The sequence below is a fragment of the Neophocaena asiaeorientalis genome, unplaced genomic scaffold (assembly GCF_003031525.2).
Source record: "Neophocaena asiaeorientalis asiaeorientalis breed wild unplaced genomic scaffold, Neophocaena_asiaeorientalis_V1.1 scaffold427, whole genome shotgun sequence".
Classification (NCBI taxonomy): Eukaryota; Metazoa; Chordata; class Mammalia; order Artiodactyla; family Phocoenidae; genus Neophocaena; species Neophocaena asiaeorientalis.
This window is the reverse complement of record NW_020172280.1, coordinates 1,108,691-1,125,417: the sequence shown is the minus strand read 5'-3', so window position 1 is coordinate 1,125,417 and position 16,727 is coordinate 1,108,691.

The window sequence follows — 16,727 nt, the reverse complement described above, 5'->3', positions numbered from 1 at the left end:
GGGAAGAGATAACACAACCCAGGCAGGTTATAAATGTCTTTTCCTTTTATCCCAGTGACCCAAATCCATGGGCCCCACTGATGTTTGTTTTGGGTTCTTTGCTCTGAAGCCTGGGGCAGCTCTTGTGTGGTTGGCTGTTTAGCTGACAAATCTTTTAATGGACGAATTAGCAAACTTCTTATGTGGTCACCTGATATGTCAAACAACTTTCAGCCACACACAAAAATCTGGAGAATCAGCTTTATTTTAAAACCCCCAAACTTTAAGCAACCAAATCTTGATCATTCTATGATAAAATCTTGGAATAATCTGAGCTCCCTTTGTCTGCCCGTTTTCCTATTAGGAAAGGAAGAGAAAAGACATAGAAGGAAAGTAAAATGTAAGTTATGAATTTAGCTACTTTTTAGCAGTCTTTCAAGCAGGTTGGTTGAAGGAAATTAAAATGAGGTTTTGCTATTGTTTCATTTTGTTTTTTATTTTTATGTCCCTCCCTTCTTCCTGGGACCCTTAATGAGCTTCCTTATCATCCCCTTGAAATATTCTCTTACATCCTCTTTTTTTTTTTTTTCCCCAGCAACTACTTCAAATCTTCTTGCAGTCTCCTTTGAAGTTCTAACACTTGAACCTCCTTCCCCAAAGAAATAAGTCTGCTTATGTTTAACATTGATAATTCACGCTTTTAACCACACAGTATTGTCATTCCAACATGGCGGTTGGGGTAAGGTGGGGAGGTATATATGCAAGTGACCCCCTCCTGTTGCTACCGTCTGCTCTCATTCCTCTTGGATATTTTTAGTCATTCCCTGAGCTCCAGTCTGCCAGGTGTATATTAAGGTACAGTGTCAGACGCTACTACACTGTCAAAGATAATTAGAATCTAGTTTTTGGAGCTTTTCTTTTTTTCCTTCAATTCATTACTGCTTAGAGTAACTCTCAGCTCTACTCAAGGCTATACGTGGGCTTCTGTGAGAGAGAAAAATCGCAGAGAGAAAGGTTTCCAAGCAACAAAATTTCTAGATTCATTTAGTGTTTCCCAAGCCTCGATTTCTTCACATATAAAATAGAGAGAATCCCCACCTTAGAATGCTACTGTGAGAAGCGGGGAGAACACATGGAAAGGGCCTTCTACTGAGCTTAGTGAGGGGAGGCACTCAACAATCAGTGGACATTACAGCTGACCACTGAACAACATAGGTTTGGACTACACGAGTCCACTTACACGTGGATTTTTTCAATAAATATATCGGACAGTTTTTTTGAGATTTGCAGCAGTTTGAAAAAGACTTGCAGACAAATCATGTGGACTAGAAATATCAAAAAAAATTAAGAAAAAGTTAGGTATGTCTTGAATGCATACATTATATGTAGATACTAGCTTATTTTATCATTTGCTACCATAAAATATGCACAAACCTATTATAAAAAGTTTAAATTTATCAAAACTTGTACACACACTTACAGACTGTACATGACCCCGTTGATTAGACTAGACTAGACTAGACTACCATGGAAGCAGTCGGATTGCTGCCGCTCCGTTATCGATGCATGAATCATTATACCTGTAATAAAATACGAGTTTCTTTTCACATTATCTTTTCATTTTTAATGTCTAGCATTAGTAATATGTATCACATTACAATGGTTTGTATCATGTAAGACAATACTAATGCAGGTACTGACAGACAATTCATCTTGTAAACAGATGATGTACAGTTATGGTATCGATAAATACAATGCAGTGCTGTAAATGTATTTTCTCTTCCTTATGATGTTCTTAATAAAGTTTTCTTTTCTCTAGCTTACTTTATTGTAAGAATGCAGTATCGAATACATATAACATACAAAATATGTGTAACTTGACCGTCTAGATTACTGGTAAGGTTTCCACTCAACAAAAATTAGACTATTAGTAGTTAAGTTTGGGGGGAGTCAAAAGTTATATTTTTAACTGTGTACGTGGTCAGTTCTTAAGCCCCACATTGTTCAAGGGTCGGCTGTATTATCATTATCATGTATAACATTGTAGTGCCTTATTTTCTGAGATTTAAGCTGTGGTGCAAGTATCTGTGATCCAGCAAGAAAAAGATCCAAGCAACTGCTGTGTTTCTTCTCCCGGTTGGTGATACACAGTAGAAGGGACAGGAGAGAAGCAATCCCTAATGGAGAAAAAGCGAGCGAATTCTCACACCCTCATCCCTATTCCACCTGGCTGGTTTTTTATAGCATACTTACACCGAAATCCTTTCTTAGCTCCACTACTTGCTTTTCTTCTTTCCTCTTACTCTCCTTCATGCTCTGTTTTGCTCATTGAGTTGTCACAACTACAGTTTCTTCTTTATGCTCCCAGCCTAAAGAGACCTTAGTCACCTGAACAGGAAGTGACCTGAGTCTCACAAGACGTGGAAGGACAGACAGGCCGATTGATGGATGACAGCACACACTTGCTTAACTTCCCCCCTGCCCACCCCACCCAGGGCTGCCTGGCTTGGAATTCCATTGTCCAGAGGCCACTTTTGCATCCCATCCCCAGGGAGGGGGGCCAGACCAACCCTTGCCCCTCTGTCTCCCTCAGGAAGGCTTGTTTAATAAAACAAAGTGCATCACCAATGTGCCTTGTTCCAAGCCAAAAATAAAATGAATAAGATTATTTGAAAACAATTCCCCACCACTGTTGTTATGAGTCCTCAAGGGAATCCTTAGGTGCTGGCTAGGTTTTCACTCTATTTCAAGTCTCTCTTCTACTCTATGGTCTCTCCCTATACAACCTCATTCATTCATCCATTCATTCAACATTTATTTATTAATTACCTACCTTGTACCGGGGACCACTGTAAGCTTTGGAGATATAACAACCGCAACAAAACCCCTACTCCTACAGATTTACATTCTAATGGGGTCAGGGGAGGGGAGTTGGCAGATAGTAAACAAACATATAAACTCTGTAAATTAAAGAGAGTCAGGTCAGGGGTGGGAAGTGAGAGTGCAGGAAAGCTCAGCCGGAAAGGGGAAACAGGGATGTCGGCAGCAAGGAGATGGCATTTGAGAAAAGAGGTCAAAGAAAGGAAAGAGGAGGCAGGCGGACTTCTGAAGGAAGAGCATCCCCGCCGAGCAAACAATGAATGCAAATGTACAGCCTGAAACAGTGCTTCAAGTGTTTGAGCAACGAGGAGAAGAAAATGAGATGACGATAGAGTAAGAATTAGGGGAGCGGCGGGAGATGAGCTCAGGAACGAAGCCAGGGACCCATCCAGTAGGAACTTGTTGGGTAAGGTTACGGAAGTGGATTTCATTTGAAATGAAACGGCTGCAATCGGAGAGTTCTGAACAGAATACAATCTGACATGTTTTAATACAATCATTTGGGCTGCTTGGTGGAACAAAACATTGGAGAGCAAGGGCAAAAGAGAGGAGACTATTCAGCAAACAGTGGATGGTGTTGTTCATCCTTGGTGGTAATGGAGTCCATACCAGCTGTGGTACTCACCCCTTCTTCCAGCAATCCAGACAGAACTTCACGAGGGGTCTCAAATTCTTCACACACAAAAAAGCTATATAAACCTTTGTCTATTTTACTGAAGATTCCTTGGAGAGGCCTGAAGAGGGGGAATAGTTATCTCACAAACACCACAGGAAGCCATATGGAAAGCTTTGACCGTTATGCTCCCCTGTGCTCCTCAATGGTACATAGCTCTCTTCTCCCTCCTGGATCCCCATTCCCCATAGACTTAAGATTTCCTTCCTCCCAACTGTGCCAAGATATCCATCTCTGCCGCAGTTTCTGCGCTCAAAAAGCACATAATAAAATCTCCCACAGAGTTTGGAAAATAAAGCCCCCCATCAGTTAACAAGGTCTACTCTTCCCTCAAGGCAATGCAGAAACCATCCATGGTTATGTCAGTATATTTTTGCAATTTTACTCCCTGCCCCAAATAGTTGCTCCAAACAAAGAATTTTCTCCAAAAAGAATTTGGCTAATTGAGATTTTCTACATCTGGCCACACCTATATTTAGTATATATTTCTTTCAGTCTTATGAAACTCTTTATGACAACGTGCTTCAGTAGACTAAAACTTCCTGAGAACATGGAATCCCATCTCACCCCACACCTCCGGCATTACTAGCACATGCCTGTCACTTAGCAAACATCAGTGGAATAGAACCAAATGGACTGAAGTCTTTATCTTGTTATCTTTTTATGAACCACACTATATAGATTTGGAGCTGATGGGTTGATGTTTTTCCGAGTCTTGTACACTGCATGTGAACTAAGAACCCGGGATTTCAAAGTGGAGTGTGGAAGTTTAAGTATCAACTGTTCTTGTCTGAGACAGTAATAAAATCCTCACTTCTTCTCTTCCTTCTTCCCTTCATTCCTGGAGTGTGTGCACAGGTTCCTAAGCCTTCCTCTTGCTTTGCCAGTTCAAGCGCCTGCAGTATTCTTGGGGGAAGGGGAAGGAATATCAGTGTTCCGTGGAAAATGGAAACTTCTCAGGGGTGGGGACCTACTGGCTCCATGTTCTTCCGTTCAGTACCTGGGACGTGTTTCTCTTACCACTGCACCAGGATACACACTTTCCCGGAAATTTGTCTAATTACACTGAGCAGAATATGCGTGGATTCATTCGGTAAGTCCCTGCAACCTATGTGCATCCGGTTACAGAACTTTGTATGAAGGGTGCCCAGTAACTACTGTGGATCGGCTGCCATGTATTCTACTTTCACCGCCTCTCCCTCAACAGCTCTTTGAATGGAGAGTTGAGGGTGGAAGGCAGCCACAAGGCAGCAGTATAAGAAGCCAAAGAGGTGAGCTGTGACCAACACACAAGCTCATCCGTGAGACCGATCTTTAAAAAAGCAAACTGTGATGTATAGAGGATCTCTAGCATCTAGCCTGATCTATATATAATGCCAGGCTTTAAAATCTAGTTTGTCGGGCTTCCCTGGTGGCGCAGAGGTTGAGAGTCTGCCTGCCGATGCAGGGGACACAGGTTCATGCCCCGGTCTGGGAAGAATCCCACATGTCGCGGAGCAGCTAGGCCCGTGAGCCATGGCCACTGAGCCTGCGCGTCCGGAGCCTGTGCTCCGCAACGGGAGAGGCCACAACAGTGAGAGGCCCGCATACCCCCTCAAAAAAAAAAAAAAAAAAAAAAAAATCTAGTTTGTCAATATTACTATGTATTTTATACTAAATAAAAAACAACAAGCCACCTTAATGAGTCATTGCAGTCTATGGTGGGTCGATTATGAGTTACATGAGGGTTAAAGGGTGGGTGCAACTAACTTATTATTCCCCAGGATAATCTCGCACACTCTCTGTCTCTTGGCAGGTGCTTGAGTTAACTTTTCTGAGTGAATGAATAATCACCCTCTGTGTTCTTCCTCCAGGTTGGCTTTATCTTGCTAATTGTAGAGAAATTATGCTTCATCATGTTCTTTAAGATAGTTTGGGGAAGAAAAATCTCACAATATTCTTTAGTCAACATCAAGTGCCTAGTCACTCTTCCTGCCGGGAGTCTTTATTACTCTCTTCCAAGTCTCAGCAGTTACTGTATGTTTAAAGATTGTCATATTGTCACCCCATTCCTGTTTCTTTTTTTTTTTTTTTTTTTTTGCATTACACGGGCCTCTCACTGCTGTGGCCCTGTGGCCTCCCTCTCCCGTTGCGGAGCACAGGCTCTGAATGCACGGGTTCAACGGCCATGGCTCACGGGCCCAGCCGCTCCGCAGCATGTGGGATCTTCCCGGACCGGGGCACGAACCCACGTCCCCTGCATCGGCAGGTGGACTCTCAACCACTGCGCCACCAGGGAAGCCCCTGTTCCTTTTTCTTAAACCACTTAAAAAAAGAAATACCTCTAATTCCACCAGAAAAATTCTAATTAGATACTTGGATCCTGAAACAAAAACTTAATGAGTGAGCTCTTGTAACAACCCTTGGGATATTGACAAGGTCCTTCCTCAGCCCAATCTCCCACCATGAGCTGGGGCTTCTACCACTACATGGCGGGAAATAGGAGACATATTGATTTGGGCTCCATTCTCCATTGACGAGATCAGCATTCCTGAGTCCAGACCTTCTGAGAAATAAGAAGGAAATGATTCCCCCACGACCTAAGACAGGGTCGGTGCACCAAGACCAACAGAGATCCAGCCTTTGGGATTACAGATCCTCCCTTTCTAATTCAGAATCATGCAGTCCTGTTTGGCAAGCCAGGATCTTGGCTGAATAAAGAGTGCTACAAGGATAGCAAATACTGCCTGTGGCCTCCTTAGGCTGAGTTAACAAATTCCATGCTCCTGAATCACACCTGGGACACGCCTTGTCCCCAGAGGCCCGTAGAAATGAATCGCTAGGCACTGTATGCCTTTCACCTTCTTGTATTTCTTCCATAGACTGACCCCTTCCTTTGAGATGGGCTTTCTCCTCTTTGACTTACACAGTCATTTAAGAGGCCCCCATTCACAGTAACGTATCTGGGAGGCGAATATGTAGAGCGCAACCACGAGCAGATGGAGCTGGCTGGGGTCCTATGTCAGGATGGGTTTGATGGGGACAGGTGTGTGGTCCAAATACTCACCTGTACCTGCCACCTGGCAACGACATGTCCTCAGTCCTCAACCAGAACTCTTAAAACCACAGCAATTTTAAGAAAGAGTTCTAAATCTCATGGACCCAGGAGATCTATTTTAAAAATCGAATAGGTAAATAAGGGGACAGTAATTGAAAGAATTAACGAAAAGATGAAGAAATTGTATTTCATCCATTGATGAGATTTTCATTATTTATTAGTCTGAGAAGCTTTTTAAAGGAAAAGGAAAACGGCTGGAACTTTCTGTGAGAAAGTTGTATGACAATACAGAACAAAAATATACATGCCCACACATACACACACCATTTACTTAAATGGTTTGAATTGAAATATATTTGAAAAACATTTCCCCACTAACTCTTCAAGCCTCAGTGAGAAAGCCTCAGAACTCAAGCGTAATAATAAATCATCCATTCAAATATTTACGTCAGATAACTAGAGAAAAATAACAAAAATAAAAGCCAGCAACCCACATAAGTCTAACTCAAAGTACTTCTCTGTCTGGGTAAATTGGTTGTAAGACTTATCTTGTCCCCAAATTGATTTTGGAAAACACAAATTTCTACTGGTAATTGAAAAAATGCATTTTAAAAAAAATGCTGAGTTTCAACAAGTGAGTTAAATTTATAACTCAAGACTACAGCCTACTCAGTTGTTTATCTTTTCACAATTTAAACAGTATTTGAGGCGACGCTTTCAGAATAGCCATGATCACGAACATGGCTTCACTGACACGCTTTTCTGTTGAGCACATATTTCCTTCCTCCAAAGGCAAAGTCTCAGTAGTCACAATATATTATCTCAGGGTCCAACCCAGTGCTTCAGAGTAGTAGCCAATCACAACTGTGGAAACGAAGGGATGGTTTTGCAAGAACAACAAAATGAAGTGAGGAGATACTTGACCTAGTTAACTTCAAACTACAGAATGTAACTGTATTAACTCTTGGGACATGTATTTCAAATGCCCTAGTCCTTTGACAAGTACTGGAATGCAAGCACTGGAATGCTTGGGGAAAGGCTTCATAGAAGCGACCTACCAGCTGACAGGTGGCATCTAAACTTCATTCCCTGAGTCATTCACTCACTCATCCATGCGTTCATTCAGTCAGCATTTACTACCAACCTTACCACGGCAAGTCATTGTGACCAGGGGTGTGGCCGTGTGTAAATCCACTCACTGCCTTCCCAGGATAAGGTAGATGATACATCTGCTCTTCCTTTCCTTCCCATTCCTTTTTGATTTTCTTGGTAGCCACCAGAACTTGTTGATGGGAAAACAATGACTGAATCTGCTGTGGGCATTTGTTCATGATCCTTTCAAACAAGGTTTCTCAACATCAGCACCATTAACATTTTGGATCAGATGACTTTGCTGCTGGGAACTGTCCTACTCCCTGTAGGATGTTTGGCAGCATCCCTGGTTTTTACCCACCAGATGCCAATAGCACTCTCTCCCCATCCACAACCATCAAACAAAAATATCCCCTGGGGGTCAAAAGCATCCCCAGTTGAGAACCATCTGTCCTACTCCTTGTAGGATGTTTGGCAGCATCCCTGGTTTTTACCCACCAGATGCCAATAGCACTCTCTCCCCATCCACAACCATCAAACAAAAATATCCCCTGGGGGTCAAAAGCATCCCCAGTTGAGAACCATTGACTTAGAAGAGGTGGGCATAGAAAGTGATGTGGATGGCTGAGTGGGGAAAGTCTTAAGAGAAATTAGGAAATAGGGAGTGGCTTTGTTCTTTTCTTTAATGGGTGGTATAGAAATAGAGTTGCCAAATGATTTTTTAATATCATTTTTAGACATTTGCTTCCTGCTAGGATATAAAAAGTAGCAAGAGATGATTGCTTCTACCTTTACAGCAAAACACATCCAGACAAGCTACGTAATGATAGTTTTAAGAAACCCGTCAAAGAACCATGGAGCAAAAAAAAAAAAAAAAATAAAAGATTCGAGCCAATGGTGAACGGAAACTAACAAGGCACGCCAACTACCCAAACCTGAAGGGAGAGCAGAAGAATCGAGAAATTGCTCCCTCCCCCAGGCCTTACACCAATCCCCAGGGAGTGACCATCGACAACAGGGAAAGGGCTGGGAATTCTGAGGAACGCAAGAGAATGCCATGTGCCTGTGTGAAGGCGGAGCGGGAGAGTGAAGAAATCTGCCCAATCTGTCCACACTCCAGAACCCACACTGAGTATCAGGCAGGAGCAACCTGCCACCAGGGGGGTCAGAGCATGGAAAGGGACCTCCCTGAAGCACAGGTTCTCATGGCCTGCGGAAGTCTGAGGGCAGAGGCTGAAAACCAAGAGAATCCTTCTTGGACTCTAGACCAGATGCTAAGTATGAGGCACCATCGTCTGCCTGTGGAGGAGGGGCAGGGTAGCTGAGAAAGCACAGGTGCGGGAGGCTTGTGAGAGTAGAGGTGGGTCAGAAGAACTCAGAGAAACCCGATCTCCTGGCTTTACACCAAGTGCCACCTACCACAGGGGTAAGGGAGAAATACTAAGAGAGACCCCCTCCTGCTGTGCAGGGCACAGGGACTCCTGAAGTCTGAGGGCAGAACAGGGGAACTGAGGGACACCTTCTGGGACCCCTGTGCTTATAATAAATAGGAGGCTGCAGAAGGGCGTTGCTGGGAAATGTGTGGTGAACCGGCATAACTAAAACAACATGGAGCTCAGCCCAACCCAACTGCAATCGCTACTGACCAAACCACTCTACTAAAAGTTTGACAGAAGATGAGACATGCCCTTTCCTGGATGTAAATAAATTTGTCTTGGTCTCTACTGTTCTTCTTAATGCACAATGTTTGCAGTAAATCTAAAATTAAGAAAAGTATGGGGTTGCCCTGGTGGCGCAGTGGTTGAGAGTCCGCCTGCCGATGCAGGGGACACGGGTTCGTGCCCCGGTCCGGGAAGATCCCACGTGCCGCGGAGCGGCTGGGCCCGTGGGCCATGGCCGCTGAGCCTGCGCGTCCGGAGCCTGTGCTCCGCAACGGGAGAGGCCACAGCGGTGAGAGGCCCGCGTACCGCAAAAAAAATAAAAGTATGAAAAAGCAACAAAAACAAGCAAAAAATTTAAAAAACCAAAATCATTGTCAAAAGAAAAAAAGTCAATATAACTAGACCTCAAAAAATATTGGTATTTTCAAAGAGAAACTTTAACATTATATAAATATATATATAAGCCTTAATGAAATATTAGCAAATAAAATCTAGCAACATACAAAAAGCCATAATTAACAAATAATAAGTCACAACAAGTAGGGTTTATCCAGAAGTGCAAGATAGATGGCTTTAACACATGAAAGTTAAAAATCAATGTTATTTGCCATATTAGGAGAATAAAGAAAAAAAATCTCAATATATGCAAAAACTACACTCAGCAAAATCAGACACCCCCTCATCCTAAAACCCATCAGCAAACTAGAAATAGGAGAACATTTTCTCCATCTAATTACAAACTATTGTTCAAACTAGTAGCACTGAATGCTTTCCCTCTAAGGTTGGGAGTAAGACAAGAATGTCCCCTCATAATAGTTCTAACATGGCCAAATCCCCAAAACATTATATTAAGCAAAATTAGCTAAACCCAAAAGAATACATATTGTATGACTGCATTTTATATAGGCGAATCTAATTTATGATAAGAGAAATCAGAATATGATAAGAGAAATCCAAACATGATTGGTTTTTCTAGATGATGGTCATGTTCTATATCTTGGTTTGAATGGGTGTATGGGATTGTCAGATCTCACTAAACTGAATAAATAAGGTCTGGGCATTTTACTGCATATAAATCATACAATTATTTTAAATAAAAAAGATTCATAATTTGCCAAACTGCTTGAGAAACCAAAGGCAAGCCCTCTGAAAACACTTATTGGAGTAAAACAAAACAAAAGCATCTTGAATCCAGTTGGCTGCAACACTACTGCAACTTGACAGCAAAGATAACTCTTCGCATCTACTTCCTGTGCACTTCAGCACAAGCCTTTCTGGCGTTGCAGTGGTGTCTAGCTTAGTAGAGGTGCTAAGTTCTCTGGCCCCTGGGTCAGATAGTCATGGAACTGACCAAGTGGGAGGACCGAAGGAATTGACTGGAAGAAAGCAAATGGTTGGTTTGATTTTGAAGTCATGTGTCAACTGACAAACACTTACTGCCAAATGATGAGCACCCTCATCCCTGGTTTCAGGTCACAGGTGGAGAGAAAGATGTTCTCAGGGAGCCTACTTCTGTCTGTGAATTCCAGGAGTCAAATTCTCTAAGCTGCTCCAGGCAGTCAGCGACAGCAAAGAACTGCATACACACAGGGCAGACCTTCCTGATGCCCCTTATTTTTCTGGATGTATGCGTTGATGGGCATGGGCAACAAAGACAGCTTAGAGCGAAACCCAAGTACTAGTAAGAAATCACAGTTGGGGCTTCCCTGGTGGCGCAGTGGTTGGGAGTCTGCCTGCCAATGCAGGGGACGCGGGTTCGTGCCCCGGTCCGGGAAGATCCCACATGCCGCGGAGCGGCTGGGCCCGTGAGCCATGGCTGCTGAGCCTGTGCTCTGCGGCGGGAGAGGCTGCAGTGGTGAGGGGCCCGTGTACCGCAAAAAAAAGAAAAGAAATCACAGTTGACACATCAGTGTGGAGTGGATGGGGAAGGAAGGAGTGGGAACAGCATCTCCAATGTCAAGCGGATTTCCCACTAGTTACAGTGCTCCGTATTCTCTGATGTGTCCGTCCCCACCCAGGAAGTCCTCTGGGATGGGGGTTGGGGATTGAGCTAGCTCATGGGAAAATATGTCTCAGGCTGTGAGCAATAAACTGGCTTGTGCCCAAGCAATGTCCTCCAGGTGTGCCACGAGAGGTGAAATCACCTGGCTCATTTTACCATCTTCGGGACGGTGTCAGGACCTGACAAAGCCAGGCAACACGTACAAGGAAACTAATCTGAGACAGGGCAGTGGTGCTCATGGAGCTTTTTGTACGCAGCCAAGATGGGGACCTTATTCAGGAAAAAAAATGCTAAGGAGGCCTTTACTCCGAAGAGGAAAACCAGGTTGTGGAACAATGAAATGAGTTGCATCAAGTGAAATGCACATCTGATGCCCAGACAGACCCAAACATATACGCCCCGTGAAGCGTGCCACACTTCTGGCACCACTTCAAACTATTATTCTGTATATATTTGTTCAGCATTTATTTACTGAAGAAAGGGGGAAAAAATGCTTTAAGGGAGGGAGAAGTAAGCGTTCTTGAAATATGACACACTCAGAGAAGAGCATATGTCATAATGTATAGCTCAAAGAATTCCCCCAAAGTCAACACAACCGTGTTTTCAGCGCCCAGAACAAGAGATAGAACATCACAAGTCCCTTGTGCTCTCCGCTAGTCATGGCCACCCCTCAAAGGGAGGGACTCTCTTCACTCCTAACGTTGAAACAGCTTTCCTTTTCACGAGGTTGTGAAGCTCTTTGTGTTCACGTGATATTTATCATTTGAACTTATTGGGAATTATCTTCCATTTCATGGCTTATTTTGTTGTCCATAGCTAGCGAGTAATGTTTATTTACACTCTTAAGTGCAGGTCAGCAAATAATTACAAAACATTGCTCCCTAGAACGAGCACCTCATCATGCTTTATTTGGTTTCAGAATGGCGGCTGCTTGTTACCACTGACTCTGGGTGACTGTCAGATGGGTGCACTCAGAGATGGTAGCACCCTGTCATGGCCCTAGTAACATATTATTCACGCACAAAAGTGGCAGAGATAGGTTGATGCTAAGAATGTTTTTACTTCTACTCAAATGTTTTTACTGTCCACTTTGGCAGAAGCAGAATAAATGTCTATTTTACCAGCAATGGAATGAGTTGCACGTGGAAACCTGAATCAATAGGCACCATTCTTCGAACTTACTACTGTCATGTGTTAGCATCCTTTCTTAGAGACTGGTACCCCAGAGAGATGTCCCGTCTTTTATCCGATACATGCATTGCAAGTGTTTTTTTCCAGTCTGTGGCTTGACAGACCTCACTGCCTTCGGGCCTGAACCTTTGTAAGACTCTCAGTTCAGGATTTTAGATGAATTTAAAGCCAAGGACAGGAGACATTCCAATCATTCTCCTCGAAATTTAGTGTTGAGATTGTCACTTCATTTAGCAGACGTTCAAAGCCTACCTCCTCTTGATGCTGAGGACACAGAGATAAGTTAAGACCCAGCCCTTCCTCTACAAGAGTTCATTGTCAGTGAGGAATTAGACATGTAAACAAGTACCAGAGGAGAGATGACAAAGCCCTTTTGCCTTGGGGAGTCCAAGAAGACCTCATACAAGAGAAAACATTTGAAAGGAGCCTTGAAGAATAAATAAGATTTCACCAGCAGAACCCTGAAGAAAGAGCATTCTGCTCTGAGAAAGCAGCATATGAAAACGCAGGGTGGAGACAAAGTCCATGGCCACGAACAGCTTACGTAATATTTTTTTCAATTGTAATCTGAAGACCGTCTACATTGGAACCACCTGGATGGTAGCTAAAGCAAAGTTTTCTGGATCTTACCGTGTACCAGATTATAATTTCTGGGGTTTGTGATCTGGGAATCTTCACTTTGGCAAACTTTACAAGTAATTGTATTTCACACAAAATTTGAGAAATGTTGCCCTAAAATAGTACCTGAAATAGAAGGCAGAGGTGAAGGTTGAAGATAAAAGAGGAAAAATCAGTTGAAGGTACACAGCAAAGGGTTGATATCATGTATTGAGGGCTGGTATCTGGAGTTTTCTTTTATGTGGAATGTCAACCTTTACAATCACACTGTGCGATAGGTGTTATCATCTCCATGTTATGTATGAATAGATGGAGAGTCAGGACAGTAAAAAAGCTTCCCAACCATCATAGAAGTGGTCTGGACCAATGGTATATCTGAACCCAATGACCATGCTTTTAGCCATTTAACTGCATTTGGGCTACTTTCCTTCATACATTTGTGCTGACCTGGCTCCCCTCTTTCTTCCCACATTCTCCTGGGAAACAAGGACTCTCTCATTTGGATGCAATGACTTGGATAGAGCTGGATCTCACCGTCAGATCCCGGTTCCACGCAGGGCATGAGCCATCTGGAGCCCTTTGTGTCCCTGACTGGCAATTCGGGGACCCAGTGGGGAATCTGACTCCCCTGCTGCAGACCCTTGTCCATAGGGAGCACAGTAAAGATCTGATTTTGATTGTTTTTGAGCACTCGATTTCTGATGCCATCCATCTTCTTTTGGTTTCGTGGTCTAATCATTTGATGGCCTCTGTAAACAGTTGATGCTTTATAGAGATCTTGTCTCTGCTGGGTGAACGGTAACGGGGAATTTGACTTGTTAGTCTCTTCTTATTATCTAATTTGAGCTCAGATCAACTAAGAATTTCAAGCCAACCAGGAAGTAAATATCCGGACTAGGGAGTTTTTTATTCTGGGTTTATGCTTGACCTATGGCTGAAATTTTAGAATTGAAACTATAAGCTTTCTCTGTGTGTGTCTGTACGTTTATATGTCTGTAAATTAGAAAGGCTTTTGCCTTTTATTGTGTGAGTATATAATATCTTCTTATCTCCTGGTGATATTAATAAACTGATTAGAAAATCTTTTAAATTAAAAGAGCTCTAGTCTGATTGGCTTAGAGATAAATAAGTACTTCTATAAACTGAATATTCCTTAAATTCTCAGAAATTAAGAAAATCGAATCTCTAATACTTTCCATGTGAAAAACAGTGGTATTTTTATAGAAACTAACTCAGAAATAATTTAAGAATATAAGTTAACATAATTTAGGTAAACAATACTAGTTTAATAATTTTGGTTTAATAAAAACAGCTATGTTTTCTCTGATTTATCCGTGTTAAATATCAGTGTTAAATAAGCATAGATTTTTATTCTACTTGTATATATTATTCCTAAACTTATACAGATTTACTCAATGAATAAGCTAGCATAACTTCTAGTATATGTTTAAGACCATGACAAATGTAAATTTGTGGTTAACCCACTTGAATCATTACTTTGAAATTTTTTTATGTTTTACATTATGTCAGCTTGAAGATAATTTGCAAGATATTTAGTAAATTTAAACCTTTAACTGATGCTAAATTGAGTTAATGAGTGGATCTTCATTAGATGTCTGGATCATTATAATTTTGCCTCTTATTTGTATGTGGTACAAAGATGGTCATATGTATATATGTACGTATGTATTCCCAGAGGGCTTCTGGAAATACACCAAGATTTGCTTTCATCTTTGTAAAAGGAAAGGTGCTAGAAATAATTAGATATATTTCATATGTTACTATCGATGAGTTAGCACATCAGAAGAGACGCTTAGTTGTCCCTGGATAAAATGTGCATGGATGAAATGTTACAAACATTTGAGAAATTGTGTGCAATGTGAGAAGTTCCTAGAGAACTGTCAGTTCCATAATTGTCCATGATATGTTTCTTTTTTTTTTTTTGGTACGCGGGCCTCTCACTGTCGTGGCCTCTCCCGTTGCAGAGCACAGGCTCCGGACGCGCAGGCTCAGCAGCCGTGGCTCACGGGCCCAGCCGCTCCGCGGCATGTAGGATCTTCCTGGACCGGGGCACGAACCGGCGTCCCCTGCATCGGCAGGCGGACTCTCAACCACTGCGCCACCAGGGAAGACTGTGATATGTTTCTGTTTATGAGTCCTAGTGCTGCTCTGTCTAATATTATTTAACAGCATATAGTGCTATTGGTCATAATTTCAGTTTTTTAAAATATTAAGTTGTCACAGTTTTACTTATTTAATTTGCATGTGGCATCTTCCAGGCCAGTGATTTTCATTTGGGATTCCCATCACTTACCTATGGAGTTCTATTAACGTATAGATGTTTAGGACTTGCAGAATCTCTTTACTTGATATTCTTGATATATCCTTGTATATTCTAACTGTATGCTGGATATACTATATTCATGATTTATTGTGTCAGGATCATTACAATTACATCTGAAGAATTTTTTTCTCTGTAAAGATAATATTCATCTATTTTTAAAAATTAGATGTAATATCCACTCTTCTTTGAAAATAGGGGTAATCAGTATGTTTATAATTATTTTGTCCAGATCTTTTTGGGCTGACTTTATTACCTTGTTTTTTATGCCACATTAACAACCAAATGTCTTTGTCGGTTGCATTATTTTGTAATGAACCATCATCAGATCTTTCACTATTAAAATGAGCAGTAATAAGTTAACCACAGCCATTTAAAGTCTGTTGTCATCTTCAGGTAGGTTTTTGTTTGTTTGTTTGTTTTATTATTTAGTCTATAAATAATTATTTGTTTTATTGTTTGTTTGTTTTATTATTTAGTCTCATAGAAAAGGACTATGTCAAGTACTTTTGGGCACAGAGTTCCGATGACACTGCTTAAACAGCTTTGAGATCATACCAGTGGAGTGAGTCAGGATTTCTAGACTCTAGTTGAGAAACAGATGGGTTATGACACTGCTAACTCCAGATTGAGCAGAATAAGATTTAATTACATAACACTGAATGAGCTGATGAGGAAAGATGGTGTTGTTTGTTTGGAATACGGCTGTTCTAATACTCTACTTTTTGGGTATATAAGGAAGCCTTTTCTTTTTCCTCTTAAGCTATCTATATAGCTCATGGTAATCGAGTAGAGATGGCTTTTGTAAACTGAAATGAAACATTTATAAATGATATCTTATTTTCCTTGCCTGACTCCTCCAGAGTTCAGAAAATCTTGTTAGTATTTTTATTCCCATGGCAATGTACGTGCATAGAGTCAATAAGAATCTCTCCTTCTTGTTATTATGACATAATTTAAATCATGAAGTATGCAACCAAGACCTTGCCTGCAGTGTCATATTTGAGAATGATGCTCATTTAATCAGATATGACCAGATACTTTTAAGGAATTAAGGCTGGCTTTATGAAGCTGGCATTCACAAGGTCCTCATGGGAGAATAGGTCTGATGGCTTATAGATTTCCAGCCTCACAGGTGAGTAAGAAAGGTCTCTTCCTGGCAGACCCAGTAAACTTAGGGTATTTGGGAGACTTCAACAAGAGACAAATTTGCCCAAATTTATAGCTATTCCAGGTAAAATCTGGTAGCAAGT